The sequence below is a fragment of the Rhagoletis pomonella genome, unplaced genomic scaffold (genome assembly GCF_013731165.1).
Source record: "Rhagoletis pomonella isolate Grant_MI unplaced genomic scaffold, Rhpom_1.0 Rhpom_scaffold_00003, whole genome shotgun sequence".
NCBI lineage: Eukaryota > Metazoa > Arthropoda > Insecta > Diptera > Tephritidae > Rhagoletis > Rhagoletis pomonella.
In genome coordinates this window covers 55739656-55756975 of record NW_023458557.1, presented here as the reverse complement: position 1 = coordinate 55756975, position 17320 = coordinate 55739656, and the positions used below count along the sequence as shown (strand labels likewise).

Genomic DNA, 17320 nt, shown 5'->3' with positions numbered 1-17320 from the left:
TGACTTTTATATATATCGCTTGTGGAACTATCAAAAGATGTTTCCTCACTTGCCAGACCGTTTCAAAGGTTCTTTCATCTTGCCAGACACATTAAAATCCGTAGGTGCGAGCATGAAGAAACTGATAATAATTATACTTACTTAGTTACTTATTGGAGTCGGTGGCCTTCATAGGCTGAATTCCAATTTCTTACAAATAAAAAGAGTTTATTTGGGAAAAAATTCTTTGAAATAAAATGTTCATGTCAATAAAATAAAAATGTAGTAAGTTAAGTACAAATGTTTTGGAGCCTTGTGAACTTTTATTTTAAATTTCATTTAATTAAAATTTCGATATTGTATTAAAATTTTATTGTTTAGTATAGGAGGGAAAAAATATTTTCATAACACTAGGAAAAATTTCAAGTTTTCAAATGACCCAAAAACGCCGAGACACGTAAATTTAGTTTTGCATCATAGATTATGTATCTGTTTTTCCATATCAGACAATTTTCCCAAGATATTTTAAATTTGATGAAAAAATCTATGTTTAGCAAGGAAAAAATTAAAAAGGTAACAAATCTTTTGAATTTTTTATATGTTTTAAAGTCCGTTCAAGTTACTAACGTTGAAAATCGAATAGGAATAGGATCGAAACACATCACCTATTCACGGTATCTCACGAAAGTAATACGGCTGGGTAAAATGACTTTGAGCAATACCTACACCTCCATCAGAATTGGGAAGGACCTCTCCGAGCTGTTTGGTACCAAACGAGGTTTCAGACAAGGTGACTCCCTTTCGTGGGGTTTCTTTAATCTGATGTTGGAGAATATAATAAGAGCCGCAGAACTGATCCCCTCAGGCACAATACTTTACAAGAGCCTACATAACTGGCATATGCCGACGACATAGACATTATCGGTAACGATATCGTCTATCGGTTTGGGCAGAGACCAAAAACAATTTGCCAATTGTCTCTGTATAAGTCAGCACAATCGGTATTCTCTCGAAAGCCAAATATCCGAAACGATCAAAATCGGAACAAATAAATATTTGTTGCACTCGCGATTTTGACCAAAAGTAGTAGTAAATACCCCGTATTAAAACACTTAAATTGTAAAAAATTGGCAAATATACGTTCCTGCGCCTGTGGGAGTGGAATAAGTGTCGTCCGGCTGTTAACGCTGTTTACGTTGTTTTCATCGTTGTCCAGCCGGCGCTGCTTTCCAGTCCGGCCGCGGCCAACCTGTTCTGCCGCTGCCTGCTTGTCCTGCTGTTGCCTTCCGACTGCCCTGCTGCCGCCGGTATGCTTCGTTGTGGAGTGTACTTTTATCTGGGACTGCGACCTCGCCTTCCTGAGGTGCATGCTCCATTCCCACAGGATTGGGGCCGGTGAGTGGCGGTTTTGTTTTTGTTGTTTCGCGCCCGTGAAATCAACATAATACAGCATAAAGTAAATCGCAAAAAATTTCACTGCGTGTTTTCATGCTGGAATCGAAATAGCTGTAACTGGAAACTGTGCTGTCAGATTAACTAAAGTTACAGAGCTGTCACCTCGTTAGCATTTGGAATAGTTGAAATTAAATTATATTTTATATTTCAAATTGAACTTTATTTATTTACTTTTTAGTTGTTAATGCGTATGTATTAATTATTGCGAGTGTACATTGTTGAGTTAATTCTGGTACACACATACATTCACGATGCCGACATAATATAAAGAGTGTACTGCAAAAGTGCTGCAAGTAGATGAAATTATAGCATGCTCTGGTGGGTGTGGCTACAACTTTTGTTTAAAATGCAGCAACCTTAAAAGAAACGAGATCAAGATTATATCAGAAAATATTAACCTCAAATGGTTTTGTAACCAGTGTACGTTATCAGACACTAATACAAAGTTTATTGAAATTAGACATCTGATTAACAAGTGTGAGCAATCGAAAATGACAGCTTCTGATGTAAAGCAAATAGTTGATGTATTTAGCAATAAATGCTCCCAAATAAAGAGCAGCATTATAACCGACTTCAACTCCTTTCTGCAGCATAATATTGAAGTAAAAATAGATGCGATGAAGAATGAGATCATAAAAGATATATCAAATGAATTTCAAAAAAGCAATGAACTGTTAATACGTTTGCGCGAGGTTAATGGGGAAGTAAATACTAAAACGTCATATACACAGGCCCTCAAAAGAACAGAAAACAGAATGGTGATTAAACCGATAAACAAAAGCAAGAATGCTAAAGAAACGAAAGAGGCATTAAAAAAGGTCGTTGAGCCTACAGATGGTCTCGTAAGAAACGTGAAGGAAATAGATAGAGGGGGAAACTAAACGCTCTACAAAAAAGGTCTGATGTAGTTAATCGATTACTCTAACCATTTAGAAGATATTGACAGTAGAACTCCAATGCCTACTGAGTTTAATAGTTTTTAATAAATATCTCCAATTTATCCATTTAATTAATGAATTTTGAGATAATTTATGATCTATTTCAGAAAAAGAAGGTTTTTATTTAAGGAATATCATCAAACATATCAGCAGAAAAAAAATTCTATTTCGCCATATGAAATTTTATAATTCAATACAGTATTGATACAAAACTATATTTTTTCCTTTAGTTTAAGTTATAAAAAAGGATAAACTCAAATTCTCATGAACATTTTCAAAATTCATGAATTGAATGGATAAATTGAAAATATTTATTGAAATACTATTAATATCAGGCGTTGGGATTCTACTGCGAATATCTTATAAATGGTTAGAGTAATCGATTAACTACCTTTTTTGTAGAGCGTTTAATTTCCTATAGAAATAATTGAAACTCATTTGAAAATAATTATTTTTTAGTAAGTTACAAAATTCAAAAAAAAAGTTATTTTCCTTAAAATACTTCAATCTTTGACCTTGAATATCTTTTAAATGGTTAGATTAATGAAAAGAGTATATGAGACCATTTTTGTAGAGCGTTCAATTTCCAATATATATTGAGGATGCAACTGGTTTAACGATCTGTTGGTGATAAGATATGACCATTTTTATATGAGACTAAATTGAAAATGGAAAACTATGATGAGCATAATCTTTCCGTTATTATTAAGACCTCAGATTTGGTAAGTACTTTCTAAAGGTACCTAGAAACTAGTTTTCGTGTGTCGGATCCACCCTAATATACATATGTACATAAATATGCATTTTTATTAAAACACGCCCAGTTATGAGTTGTGCTCAGGACGAAATTCATAAAAACTATTTCTAATGCAGGGCCGGATCTACGAGAAATCGAGGCTAAGAATTTCAATCACACTCTTGATATTGTGATTCTACTTCCGGAACAATTTCGTGCTAATTGAAAATTCTTCCTGATATGAAGTTGGCCATTTCTAATAGATTTTGTCGCTGAACTCATCTCTGAAAAATATGTACAGCGTTTTAAAATACATCTCTTGTCCTTTCAGAAACCGCACAGTGTGCCTTTTGAACTCTGCATGCGAATTAATCGTAGCGCTTTCGACAAAAGCAGCATTTTGATACGAAACAAAACAGTCTTGAAAGCTAAAGTAAATCCCTTTCACGACAAAATATTGCCATTGAGCCACAATTACGCCTTGACCTTAAAAAATTGGTCAAAAGTAGTGTTCTTCGAAAAAAAACATGCATATTTCTTATTATACTAGTATTATAGAAGTTACGGACGTTAAGTCCGTATAAGTCAAAAAAATTAATTGGGCCAGCCGCCCAAAAGGAAACACAGACAGGTTAGGAATTCACTTAGATTTTATTAACACTTAACTTCTTACTACTAAGTCTAATACTAAACGTACTGTATGATAACCCGTCCCGAACTCGACTGGCTGCCCGTTGTGGCCGTTGCTTGCTTCCCACCTTCGTTCTCCGCCAGCGACGCAATGGTTGCGTAACATGTTTACAACCCATTGTCTGCGACTCGATTTGGCCTTGACTTCCCACGGGTGCATTATGGAATGCAAGTGGCAATGTCTCCCGTTACACTATATGGTGAAATTATAATATGCTGACACTGCGGCACGTGAAACGGCCAACCGTGGGAGCGGCGCAACAAATGCGACTGGTGCGTGTTAACTCTTCCCCCTCTAAAGATTTGCGTCCCGCAAATCAACGTTTTGGGAGGCGTCCTTCTTAAGTCGGTTTCGAGAACTCTGTTGCAGTATGGACAAATTTAGCTCAGGAAGTTTGGCTCCTGTCGTCAATTTTCTCCAAATCAGGAAAATTAGGATCATTAGAAAAATAAGTCCTAGACCTTCAGACGTCGCAAACCAGTTAGTTTTGTCCTTCAGGTAACCCAAAAGTCGTATGTTTCCAGACGTCATTTCATGGGCGAGATCGAGGTTCACTGCCAGACTCTTATTCGTTATTGTAGACAACACGGATGGAAGCACCTGCACACCTGAACTGCTTGTACTCCAGTAGGTTTGATTGTTGATCGTTATCGTCTCGTTCTCCAGCTGTAGAATATAGGAACCAGACAGGTGTTTAGATATTTTACCTGCTGTTGAAGTTGTCCAGGAATATTGTATCTTCTTTGAGTACTTCAACCGTTGTTTCCATGCAGGTTATGTAGCGACAACTTGTTTGGCTGCCCTTGAGTAGACGTGGTAAACACCCCTCTTCAGGCAGTAAATCTAGTGACCCCTGTTTGCAAACCATAGCGGTGGCGAGGTGTAGACAGCTATCCTTAATACCATACGTCTGTTGTTTGTTCATTAGGATTGTTTCGTACTTCAAGTCGACTCGATGACCATCCCTCAAAATTGATCTTGTGATTAAATGGTTGAACCTTATTTGCGCCACTTTTGGCATGGACAAGACATATAGTAGAAGGGTGCCGTTGGTGTAGATTGATGGCTCACTATATTCGATGGCTTCGATGACGTTGCTGTACGGAAGGACTTCGATTTCGCTTATTAGTTGGTTTATTTCCTCCTTATTTAATAGGTTACTGTTGACAACTCCTGCTTTAGCCATTTGACATGCTCGAATCAACTCGTTAACGTCCTCCTTAAGGATCGCTACCTTATGCTCTATTTCCTGTGAAACTTTAGCCAGGTGGTTGCGTCCCAAAATGTCATACGTGGCCGTCGCGATTCCATTAACAGCCTGTAATAGCTTTTGAGTTTTATTGAATATTTCAGAGTTTACCTTATATTGGTGGTTGTTATTGGTTACTAATGCGTCTTGGCTCCGCAGGACTTCATCCCAGTCTAAGGCGTCAGGTGTGCCAGCAATCCACTTCCAGGCTGACCCAATCCAATTGATTGAACGCTTGGGTCTTTTAGGCTTAGGGCCCTTCAGCTCGTCGAGCTGAGTTCGAGTTTTCTCCAACTGATAGGTGATGACCTCAGTGATAGCGTTGGTCTCGTTCATCCTTGAGGTTTCATAGCTTAGACGATTTAAAATTTTATCATAGCGCGTCAAGTCGATCATGTGGACCAGTTTGAAATGTCCGTTGACTATCCAACCGTACCCATCTCGAACAGTTAGAACAGGAGAATCTAGGTTGAATACGACGTATGCTTGTGCGGTTGCACAGAGGCAGATTCTATGAATTAGATTCGAAATTGTTAACTTAATCCTACTTTTACCTCCTAGATAGCTTAAAATGAACATCGTAAATAATTTTCTTTTCAGGAATTGAATTTAACTTTCTTTCTTTAAATTACTTCGAAATTAAGTTTTTAAATCAAATCGAATACAGAATGCTTTATAATTAATTATTTGGAATTTATTTTATTTTTTTTTGAATCGTGTATGCCGAAATTTTTAACAATAATCCTACAGTAACAATTTAATGTAGTAATTATTTCTTAATTTCTAATACTATCTCTAGTGAGTGGAGCTCGGGAGGATAAGGGATATCAGGAATTCATGGGGACCCAGGTAGTGATGTTAACAGTGGATTTTTGACGATTAGTTTGTTAGTATTTAATTATTAGGATTAGTGTCATTAGTACGGGGTAGTAAGTTAGACTAATAATTTTAATTTTTATATATTTTTTTGCATTAGTTTCTGAGTGTTAGTAAGTTAGTATTTTTTTCAACTTTTAAGCAGGTTAGTGGTTATTTTTGGTTTTATGGAATGCCTTCCTCTTTTTTTTTTGTTTTTTTTGTTTTAATATTTCGTGTAGTTCTTGCAATTCATTCAAACCTTGCATATTGCTTTAATTTGGTTTGCCATTGCGGCTTTTTCTTGCCATTGGAATACAGACGTAAACTCAGATGACATTGGAAGGCTCGCGGTAATCCCTTTTAGCCATAAGCGTTAATGATTGCAAATGGCCTACTCATGGCACGAGTGACTTCACGTCAATTAAAGTCATAGTCCTCTGGTGGAGTTGAACCACTTCGATTGTCGTCACTCGAACCATCGAGTAAACTGGAATTGAACCAATATGACTTGATCGAATACAAAAAAAATTTTGTACCCAAACCCCTGGGACTTAAGGATCTATGCATGAGTTTTTTGTCTCTTCACCAATGTTGCTTGTAAATATTTTGACATTTATTTATGTCTCATTTGTGGATGTTTCTCCACTTTATATAATAATGGTTTTTCTTTGTTTTAATATCGTAGCGCTTTCGACAAAAGCAGCATTTTGATACGAAACAAAGCAGTCTTGAAAGCTACAGTAAATCCCTTTCACGACAAAATATTGCCATTGAGCCACAATTACGCCTTGACCTTAAAAAATTGGTCAAAAGTAGTGTTCTTCGAAAAAAAAAACATGCATATCTTATTATACTAGTATTATAGATTTTGAGACGAAAAACACGATTCCACTGTTCAAAATTCGAAAAAAATGTCAACCTCTCAATTTGAAAAATGCATTATATATTGCATTTTTTTATGATTTGCCTGCAGCTGTGCATCCTTCGCCCAATTTTAAACCAAACTTCGAAACTGCTGTGCTAGTTTTTACTCCGAAATTAGAAAAAAATGCGTAAAATGTCGAATGAAATTTCAGAATCGTAACAATTTAGTTCTCAGACTTCTACCTTGACTTAAATTAAAGGTCTTGAATAGCACAAAAATTATTGAGGGGTTGACATTTCTTTTTTCATTTTTTAAACAGTGGAATCGTGTTTCTCGTCTCAAAATCCATAATATTAGTGTAATAAAAAGTACAAAAAATTATTTTTTTTAATATATCCGTTGGATTTTGCATGTTTTTTTTGAAGAACCATATTTTTGACCAAACATATGACTGAAAACATATGATTTATAAAAATATAATTCATTTATAAACAATAAAGAATAAAATAAAATAAAATTACTATCATACTTGGGCGTACACAATTTTTAATTCTCATTTAAGGTAACTAACAAATTTATATTTTACCTCTTCAACAAGTTCATAATAAACTTTATGCAATATAAATTCCTTTGTAGGGCACATGGTTTAGTCATAGTTACCAAATCTTAGTTGAGGCAACCACGATTTGGTTTGAGAGCGGAACATATTCATGCTTGCGAGCCACCCCTAAATAATGCTCAGCGCTCTCTGAGCCCATGTGTGTTTCACCGAAGAGCGCCACCCTGCAGCAATAAGGCGGCCAATTTTCGTAAAGGACTAGTACTTCACTGCTTAAAATTTGACTGGTCAGAATTGGGCATTTGCTTGCATCGAAATTGTCAGCCTTCGACCAGTCCCCAAAGAACCGGCCTAGAGATAGACGAAAAGTACAGTTTGGTAGTGACAGGGTGCTGTTGTCTTGCAATTCAATAAAAAAATTTAAAGAACACCACCCTGTAAATGTCCCAATCGCTTGGTCTGGCCACACATTATCATGCGTGGCTGTAGCTCAGGTGCGCAGAGATGCTTGCCACTATTTGTTAGCTTTCAGGAGGGTCCGGGTTCAAATGCCGTCAGAAGCAGCATGGTTATAAAATGATAATTTTTTTTTTTTTTGCGTTTCCGAATTATGAAAAAGCATCTGCGAAGTACAGAACGCAATTTTACTCCAACGAAAAAAAGCTGCAAAAGTGGACTAGTCTAGGACTATCTTACGGTCAGTGTTGATTGGATTGAAACCATTGGCAGTGGAATTATGAGGGACTAGTGCTGGTAACAATAGGGACTATCTGAGGGCTAACCTAGGGTGAGTCTGAATTGCTGCAGGGCAGCTAAGCAATGCACACAGTCCCACTTATTGAATCGTTTGAATGCGCTAGGATCACGGTTGCCACTTTGGTAAATTGTTACCAAAATTGGTAGAAAAAATTTGGGTTGGTAAAAAGGTAAATTTTTTCTCATTTTGGTAGATTTTTGTTGAATTATTTAGTTAAAAAAAAACAATACAACTTTTCGTTCCCGTTTTATTTGTCGTAGTTACCTTTTTATTACAAATTTCTTCCAAAAGTGCAGTCTGCTTTATTGCATAAATTTTCGAACATTATAATGCACACTTTTTATATACATACGAATAAATGTATATCGATAAAAGGCGAACGTATTGTGCTCCATTCAAAACTCTGTTTACTGCAATTCCGAGAAGCTTTTGATTGCCTAAATATTTTAAATGATTATAAAAAAAAGAACGGACAAGTATGTAATTACCCAGTTCGACCTTTCGGAAAAAAATTAAATCAACGCATAGTTTTATCAATGGCAATTGTTAAATGAAAAAAAAAAACACAAAGTAATGGCGGCAAACAAATTTGAAACTACCAACAGGAATTTTTAGATGTACATTGTTGATTAGTCTGAAGTATTATGGGCTATAAAACTCCATACATTAAATTGTTCTAAAAATTCAGAGTAAAAAGTTCGAAATTTAGACGGAAATTTATTGAATTTTTCTAAACTTTGTATTTAGCTTGAATCCTTGATTTTAAATGTTTGGGTAAAGCGCAAACAATATTCTTATAAAATAATACCAAAAAAGTTTGGCTTAAAAAAATGGTGAAAATATAAAAAATTACCAAGCGTTTTTTGAGTCACTATATTTATCTATAATAACTCCAGTTGAAGTTTTTTAAAATGATGAAGTTTCGTTGTTGCCTTTAGTTTCATTACTTTCGCTTTTGATTGAAGGAAACTGAGAAGATGCCAATAATATCCTCTCTTAAATAAAGAGTTCCTTAAACAAAATTTGAATTCTTATTGAATTAACTGAAAAAATAACAAAACTATAGTTTTCATAAAAAAAACTAAAAACAAATTTTTGGTAGATATTTTCCACATTTGGGAGATTTTTTCAAGTGGATTATAAGTATTTTTTTCGTCAGTGGTAACCCTGGCTAGGATACCGACCATTGCATAAAAACGATTCAATAGGAGCGTTCCTTATCTCCCAGAAATAGTCAGAAAAAGTCCGAAGTCAGATTTAGTCCAAAAAGCGTTCCTTAACTCGGAAATGACAGCAAAAATGAGAGAGCAACACACAGTGAGAGTGACTCTCATTAGTCCGAAGTAGTCAGATTTAGTCAGAAGAATTTTTTCTGGCAAAATCCTGAAAAGTGTCAAACTCAACTGAATTTAAATTAACGGAAATTAAAGAATACGCAAAAAGTGAGAATAATCTAGAAAGTAAAAAAGTGAATTCAAATTGGAAGGAGGCAAAAAATAATTGATATAGTAAGTGTTTATTGTGCTTGTGCTTGTGTGAATGTGTTTTGTACATACATTTCCATTCTTTTTTGACGTTAGCTTTGTTGTTGCCGCTGTGGTGTAGTGGTAAGCAGTGCGCGCTTCCACTCCACAATGCCTGGGTTCAAACCCTGGTCAAAGCAACATCGCAAAAATATAGAAAAAAGGTTTTTTCTTAACAGCGGTCGTCCCTCGGCAGGCAATGGCAAATCTCCGAGTGTATTTCTGCCATGAAAAACAGCTTCTCATAAAAATACAATCGCCGTTCGGAGTCGGCGTAAAACTGTAGGTCCCTCCGCTTTGTGTGACAACATCAAGGCGCACGCCACAAATCGGAGGAGAAGCTCGGCCAAACACTAACATATGTGTAAGCGCCAATCTATTATTATTATTATTATTTGTTGTTGCCATTCTTTGGACTAAAAATTAGGTTTTTTGCGTTCCTTTACTTTTCCTGTTATTCTCTTTTAGTGAGCGCATTTTGCTTACGCTCTGGCATTTTGACACTTTTCAGATTTTAGTCCAAAAAGATAAGGAATGAACCTAATGAATGAGACTGCGTGCGTGGAAATCATTGCTCCGCTACCGCTGTTCGCATATGGGTGAAACACATGAACGAAATACACAAGATCACGCGCGAAGGAAAGAAAGAAAAAAGTTATTTTCTAGCTGCCGAAATCTCGACGCCATCTTTGTTGTAAGAAGTAAACAACGAAGAGAACGGAGAAAACCGCGAAATTGTTGAACGCATGAATAATCATTTTCATTATGAAAATTCTTCTATAAATCATGTCGTTGTGTTAAATTATTCTTTATCTTATGTCCCTGCAAAAATCACGACTACTCCATGCATGCGTGTAAAGAGTACTCCCTAAGGACCAAAGAGTAGGGCAGGACCATATACTCCATTCCTGCATTACATCAGAGTAGCACAAAACTACTCCAACATATTTAGAATGGCATTGTTGTTATATTTTTTCGTTTGTACACGTTTTTGTTCTTCACTTCTCAAATGCTTTTTCGAAATTAATAAAAACCAAGGCAAAAATTAAAAACTATATGTTGCCTCTGACGGCATTCGAACCCGAACATGCTGGGAGCTAAGGACTAACAACGAGCATCTCTACACGTTCAGCTACAGCCAGACATGCAAATGTGCTTTCAAATGCTCAACTTCAATCACGTTTCGTTAAAACACGAGCAGTGATCGGATAATAAACAATAAGCTGGCGCAGAGACACGAGTTGGTCCGCTACAGCATGACAGAGGAACACTTTTGTAAGTACTCCAATTTACCACAAATAGACTACATGGTCCAACGATTTTTGCAGGGGAGTGCCTCAAAATGAAATCTCGTGCGTTTGTATAAATTTTATTGTAATGGAAATTATCATTCGATATCCTTTCGGATGCTCTTGTTAGCTTTAATTATCAGACACTCATTCATATTCACTCCTTATAATGTTCTCGCACACACCCTCCATTATTTTCTTGCATCGTGTACATCCCATTGCTAGCTTTATTCGCAGTAATTTTATTGTTCTACTATCAAGTGTAAAATATTTTTTCTTATTGTTGTTACTGCCAAACTGCATTAAAACTGTGTCGCAAGTTTGCGTTTGGGGCTTTTATGTTCCAACAGATGCAGTTGCGAAGCATTTGTGCCACGTTGAGTTGGTATATGCAGTTACAGTGTTGAAAGAAAAACTTCAGTATAAGGAGTCAGAGGCATTTAACTTTGTTAGCGAGCGAACGCGAATTTAATATACCCGGTGCATCTTCTAAATAACATTTTTTTAACTTTCTGTAAACTACCGACTTCAAACATTTTTATGCTCCGTTAGACTTAATGAACTAATTACCAGGTTTGGTAAAAATCGATAAAGGGGTTGCGGATATACCCCAGTAAAAGATAATTCATCTTCAACGAGTTAAATGAAAAACCAATAGTCGATCTTTGATGTTTTTTCCCTATAATTGTATTCATTAACGCTATCAAAATAATATAAAAGCTTTGTAAATATGCATTACTTTATAACAAAATAATTTAATTTTACCCCTATGTTAAAATTTTCATATAAAACTAGCAGACCCGGAGAACTTTGTCCCGTCCAAAATAAATTTTTTTATTGAAACATTTGGTCCAACGTTTTCGCCAGCAATTCACGTTCATGTTTGGTTTTTTGGTCGACAGAAGGCATATCTCCATTGCCGTCTTAAATAACCTGCCGAAAGCGTTATACCGGGAAGAAGTCCTTGCGGCTCGATAGTGAATCAAAATGAACTCTATTTCTATAAAAAATTAACAAAAAAAATGTATTACGAAAAAGCAAACAAATACTATGTTCTGGGTGTATATATTTACATATAGGTAAAAGTTTCAATATGTTTGGAAAGCGCCACGACCCCTTTTCCTATACCAATTTCCAGTACACTACCACAAATACTTCCAGAGATATACGGTATGAAAAATTCGATATGTATGGGTAATGCCACTCTCCCTTAATATTTATATCGGAAGTCTGCAGTCTCCCTTAATATATCGAAAGTCTGCAGTAGGTGTCCAAAATTTCAAAAAATCGGTACAGTCGTTCGCGAGATCACCTCTTATAAAATGAAGGAGCTTCTCTTTATATAATTAGTGTAGGATTTTGATGCGGCAAATGTTAAAGCTGTTTTTGATCGGCATTTCTTGTGCCGATTAAGAATCTAAGTATTAAGTTTCCATCAGCTCCAGATGTTGAGAAAAATGTGGTGTTGTGTCAAAAAATCGCGTTGTTTGCAATATTTAAGAACCTCTTGCAAGGAAGCAAAAAGTGATAGAACTTTCCACTTGGGCTTAAATTAAAGCTAGAACTATACCTGCACCTAGCCCTGATGGTCACGTATACTCATTTACTTTTTATCGTGCTACAATAAAAAAAAAAATACTGGAAAATTATGCAGTTGAAAAATTATGTTGAAATTAGTGTTAGCTGTTCAAGCTTTGGGTCAAGGTGCAGGAATGGTATTTTCAGGGATTGAAGTCAGAAGTCCAAGCCTTAATTTAAGCGTAAGTGGAAGGTTCTATCATCTTTTGCTTAATTGCGGTAGGTACTCAAACTTCCCAAAATCAGTTATTCCTGTTCAACAAATGACTATAAAAGGCCATCAAGCAAAGGTGCAGGAATTTGCAAGGATAGTATTCGAGGTTTTTAGCTTTAATCAAAGCCTAAGTGGTAGGTTCTACCACCTTTTGCTTGAGCTTCTCAAATATTGAAAAATAACGCGATTTTTTGACACTTTGATCTCGTTTTTCTTATAATATGGAGCTGATGGAAAGCTTATGCTTACGAATTCGTAATCAGCACACAAAAACTCGGCAAAAATAGCGTTAACATTTGCTGCATAAATTTTTTCCCCTTTTTTGTTGGCCGGTATAATAAGTATTGTTAAATAGCCAATAATCGCATGTTTGCGCCGCCTTCAAACACCTTTCGAACTGTAAAACAATGACTCGATTCTATTCAACGCATATCTATAGTACGGGTATCGAATTTCAAGCAAATAAAACAAGTAAATAAAAATTTTTGGGATTGATCGGTATCTGGTCCACCTATCAGAAAAAATATCCTATATGTTAACCCAGCCAATAAGCTACGGTCGTGCTAAATTTCAAGCAAATCGGACTATAAATAAGACTTTTTCGAATAGATCGGTCCCTGGCCCACTTAACGGAAACAATTGATCCTATATGGTAATCTAGGTAAAAGACTACAAACAAACCAAATGCATCACCTATCGGAAAAATTAAAACTTTCTGCCTCCTTCTTCTAAATACCTTTCCAAAAAAGCAGCACCCATTCGAATCGGCTATGAAACATAGGAGAAAATTGTTCCCAATTGATTCATGCTCCCAATGCAATAACGACACAACTCAAAATTTCACATATTTCAGTAGAGCCAATTAAAGATTTTGTGTTTCGTTATTTAGCAATAATATGTCTTGAAACGTAATTATTCCGGATTATTTGCAGTCATTATGTAAGGGAAATTTTTAAGCTTTCAAGCTGGACTGCAAAAATACGAAATAAGTAACAACTCGTAAGTAGTTAAACGAAAAAAATTCCATTTGTATTGCTGAACAACGGCACAATACGTAAAGTGTCGTTGTTATTTCACATAAAAGCCAAACCTAATCCGTTATTGCAGAGGACCATCGATATGTATATATGTAGATATTCACGTGTGCAAAGAAACAACTTCTAGGGTTTCGATTAGTTTAAAAAAGGTTTTAAGGATAATTTTATTTGATGATATTGGATTGTATTTCTATTGAACAATTTTATTTCTTTTACGCTTTGTGGCATAGATTTTACCGAATTTTTGTAGTAAAATTTGTATTATTTCCTCCTATTTGTGAAGTTTGGTTTATTTAAGTTTCAAAACGTTAAAATTATGTTTTTAATAAATGAAAACCTTGTTGGGGAATAGATCTTACAAACACCTAGTGGTATTTAAGCCCAGATTTGAAGCTAGGTACTCGAAAAGAAGGTATATCATTCCTTGAATAATGAATTTGTTGTTCGCACGGTATGACTAACAAAGTTTAGCGATGGAATTTCCAAATATCTACAGGGTATTCAATTTTCTCAAAGTGAAAAGATTTTATATGTTTTCCAAACCTGTATGCTTTTTACTGTAAATCAAAGATCCCTTTCGCCAAGGAGAGGTTTGCCATGGAAGCCGAATGAGTCTCCAAGTTATGGACGGGAGGGCATCTGCATCAACTAAAATGCTAAAAACGCATTTTCATGCCATAACGCGTGGCCTGTGGTCTAGCTATTTATTTCTTCAACCCAAGTAACAAATCTGTGTTTATTATTTATTGGAAACTTTTACAGAGAAATTCAAATACATATCAATTTTTCGGTAAATCATGCTGCTCTTAGTAGCTAACCTTTGGATATGTCCTTTGAGCCACTCTTTGAGGTTTGTATAGGGCCGCCAATCTCATGATCTCCATAGTGCTCGGGAATTTTAAGGGAACTTCTCATTATATTCTGTTGTGGATATGTTTACTTTAGCAGTTATTTACATAGCTACCTTTTGTGCCGCCAAAATTCATTCGTGTTATATTTCCGGGCCTTTCTTCAGGTAATTCAATGCCACAGAATATTATGAGCCATAATTTAATATGGAACAAGTAAGAAAGTCTAAGTTCGGGCGGAGCCGAACATTAAATACCCGGCGCAAGTATTAAATATATGTTTTTCACCTTTCCGAAACTTACCGCTAGATGGTAAGCCGGGGTGTCTCAATTTTGAGTAAATTAGCGTCCTTATATTTCGAAATATTGCAGTTTCAAGCATTTCTGAAATTTACCGTTATATGAAAAGCGGCCTAATTTTAGTCCGATTTCAATAATTTTCAACGGTTTGCTTTTATGTGGCAATCACAATAAAAATACCGAGTTTGGTACAAATTGGTAGAACAGTTACCGAGGTACATATATGTGATCATAAGTGGGCGGTGCCACGCCCATTTTCCAAAATTTTATCATAAACGTATTTCTTGGTAAAGAATTGTTGCAAGCATCAATTTTGAATAAATTAGCTTTAATATTTACTGATTTATGGAACATTTTGTATATTTCTAAATTACTGTTATATGGGATGTGGGCGTGCTTATTGCCCGGTTTTAAAAATTTTTCGGCCATTTAGTATGCTGTACCAAGGCCAATAACTGTGCCAAGTTTGGAAGAAATTGGTGCAGCGGTTACCAAGATATACACATGTAACCACAAGTGGGCGTGGCTACGCCCATTTTCCAAAAATTTATAATATTCTTATTTTTCGTCTGAAAATTATTGTAAATATAATTTTTGAGTGAATTATCTTCAGTAGTTGCTAAAATATCGCAGTTTTCGTATTTCTGCAAATTACCGTTACATGGGAAGTGGGCGTGGTTACAGTCTGATTTCGCCCATTTTCAATACCAACCTACCTTGGATTAATGGAAACCTACGTACCAAATTTCGTTCGTCGTTCTCAATTTTTGCTCGAGTTATCGTGTACACGGACGGACGGACAGACAGACATGGCTTAATCGACTTCTCTATTCATACTGAGGAATTATGTATACATTTGTCTATATCTATCTCGATTTCTTTTGGCTGTTTTGGTTTGTTTGTTTGTGAACAAAACTAATATACCTTTGTGCACAAGTGCGCTCGGGTATAAAAATAAGAAAGCGGCTTTGATTATGAAAATAGCTTGTATATGTTTTTACCACGCAGGAATTAATGTAGTTTTCTGTTGCACATTTTTGACACTGAAGCAGTCGATATGGATAACACATTTTGCATAACTTCATAACTTTCATAATTATCCGATCATTTTACTTTAACCGCTAATATGGCAACAAATTGTCTAACTAAGGAAATTGCAGAGGCATTGCCATAAAAGAAGTTTGCCCTTTACGGGTTCCTTGACATTAAAGAAAAATCCAAGGCCATGGAAAGAAGTTATTCCCAATGTAATAACTGCATAATGCATGTGAATAATTAGTTTTCATTAAAACCAACCAAAATTTTACTGAAGGTCTAAAGTAAATGATACAATGGCTTAACACTTTGTGCAAGCGCTCCTTTCAGCATATTTTTGGGGTCATATGACCCATTGTGGCGTCTGATCGAGTTTCAATGACACTGTTTCGATTCCTCGTCATTTCATATCCCTTTGGAAACTATGACTTCTTCTATAAATGAATGGCGTTTTTTTCTCGAAACAAATTTTATATGGCAACATTTATTACAGTGCAACGTTTTCAAGAAAGAGCGCGCAATATGTATGTGAGAATGCTGAGAGAAGAACACGAAAACTTGACAGCCCTGGCGCAGGGCAGAATAACTGCAACATTATTTTGAGAAAAGAATAAGCTATTAGTTTTAAGAAGATATCACCGTTTCATTTTAGCTTAAAACTTAAAAAAATTAATTTGAAGTTTTTGGTACATTTAATTATACCTTTCATGAGCATGAAATGGTATTATAACTTTGGTCCGATGTTGGTAAGTACCAGAATAAGAAGAGATAGACCCATTAAAATGTACACTTAAATGATCAGAACGTCGAGATGAGTCGATTTAGCCATGTCCGTCTGTCCGTCTGTCTGTGTGTCTGTGTGTCTGTCTGTCTGTCTGTTTGTCCGTCTGTTTGTATGCAATCTAGTCTCTCAGTTTTCGAGATATCCGGATGAAATTCGGTAGGTGGGTGTATTTTTATAATTTATTAATCATTTGTCGGAACCGGAAGAATTGGACCACTTTAACATATAGCTCCCATACAACTGATTGTTCAGATATGAGATTTTTCAATATAACTTCTCCATTTATGGGGCTAGGAACATGAAATTTTGCAATACTTCCATCCATTATCAACAGAAAACTTAAAGTGAAAATTACAAAGATCGGGTCACTAACCTATAGCTCTCATACAACTGATTGTTCAGATATGAGTTTTTTCGTTATAACTCCTCCATCTAAGTAGCTAGGAACACGGAAATTTGGCACTGTTGTCACTCATTATCAAAAGCATACTTTCAGTGAAAATGACGACGATCGGGTCGCTATAACCTATAGCCTCCATACAACTAATTGTTCAGATATGAGATTTTTTGCGATAAATTCTCCATTTATGCAGCTAGGAACAGAATACTTATAGTGAAAATAACA

General features: G+C 35.7%; 1 protein-coding gene across 5 annotated transcripts in view; it reads left to right on the top strand.

The window, feature by feature from the left end:
• Positions 1–17320, top strand: part of LOC118735312 (voltage-dependent calcium channel subunit alpha-2/delta-3) — a 513712-nt gene that overhangs the window by 8916 nt on the left and 487476 nt on the right. The window lies entirely within an intron of this gene.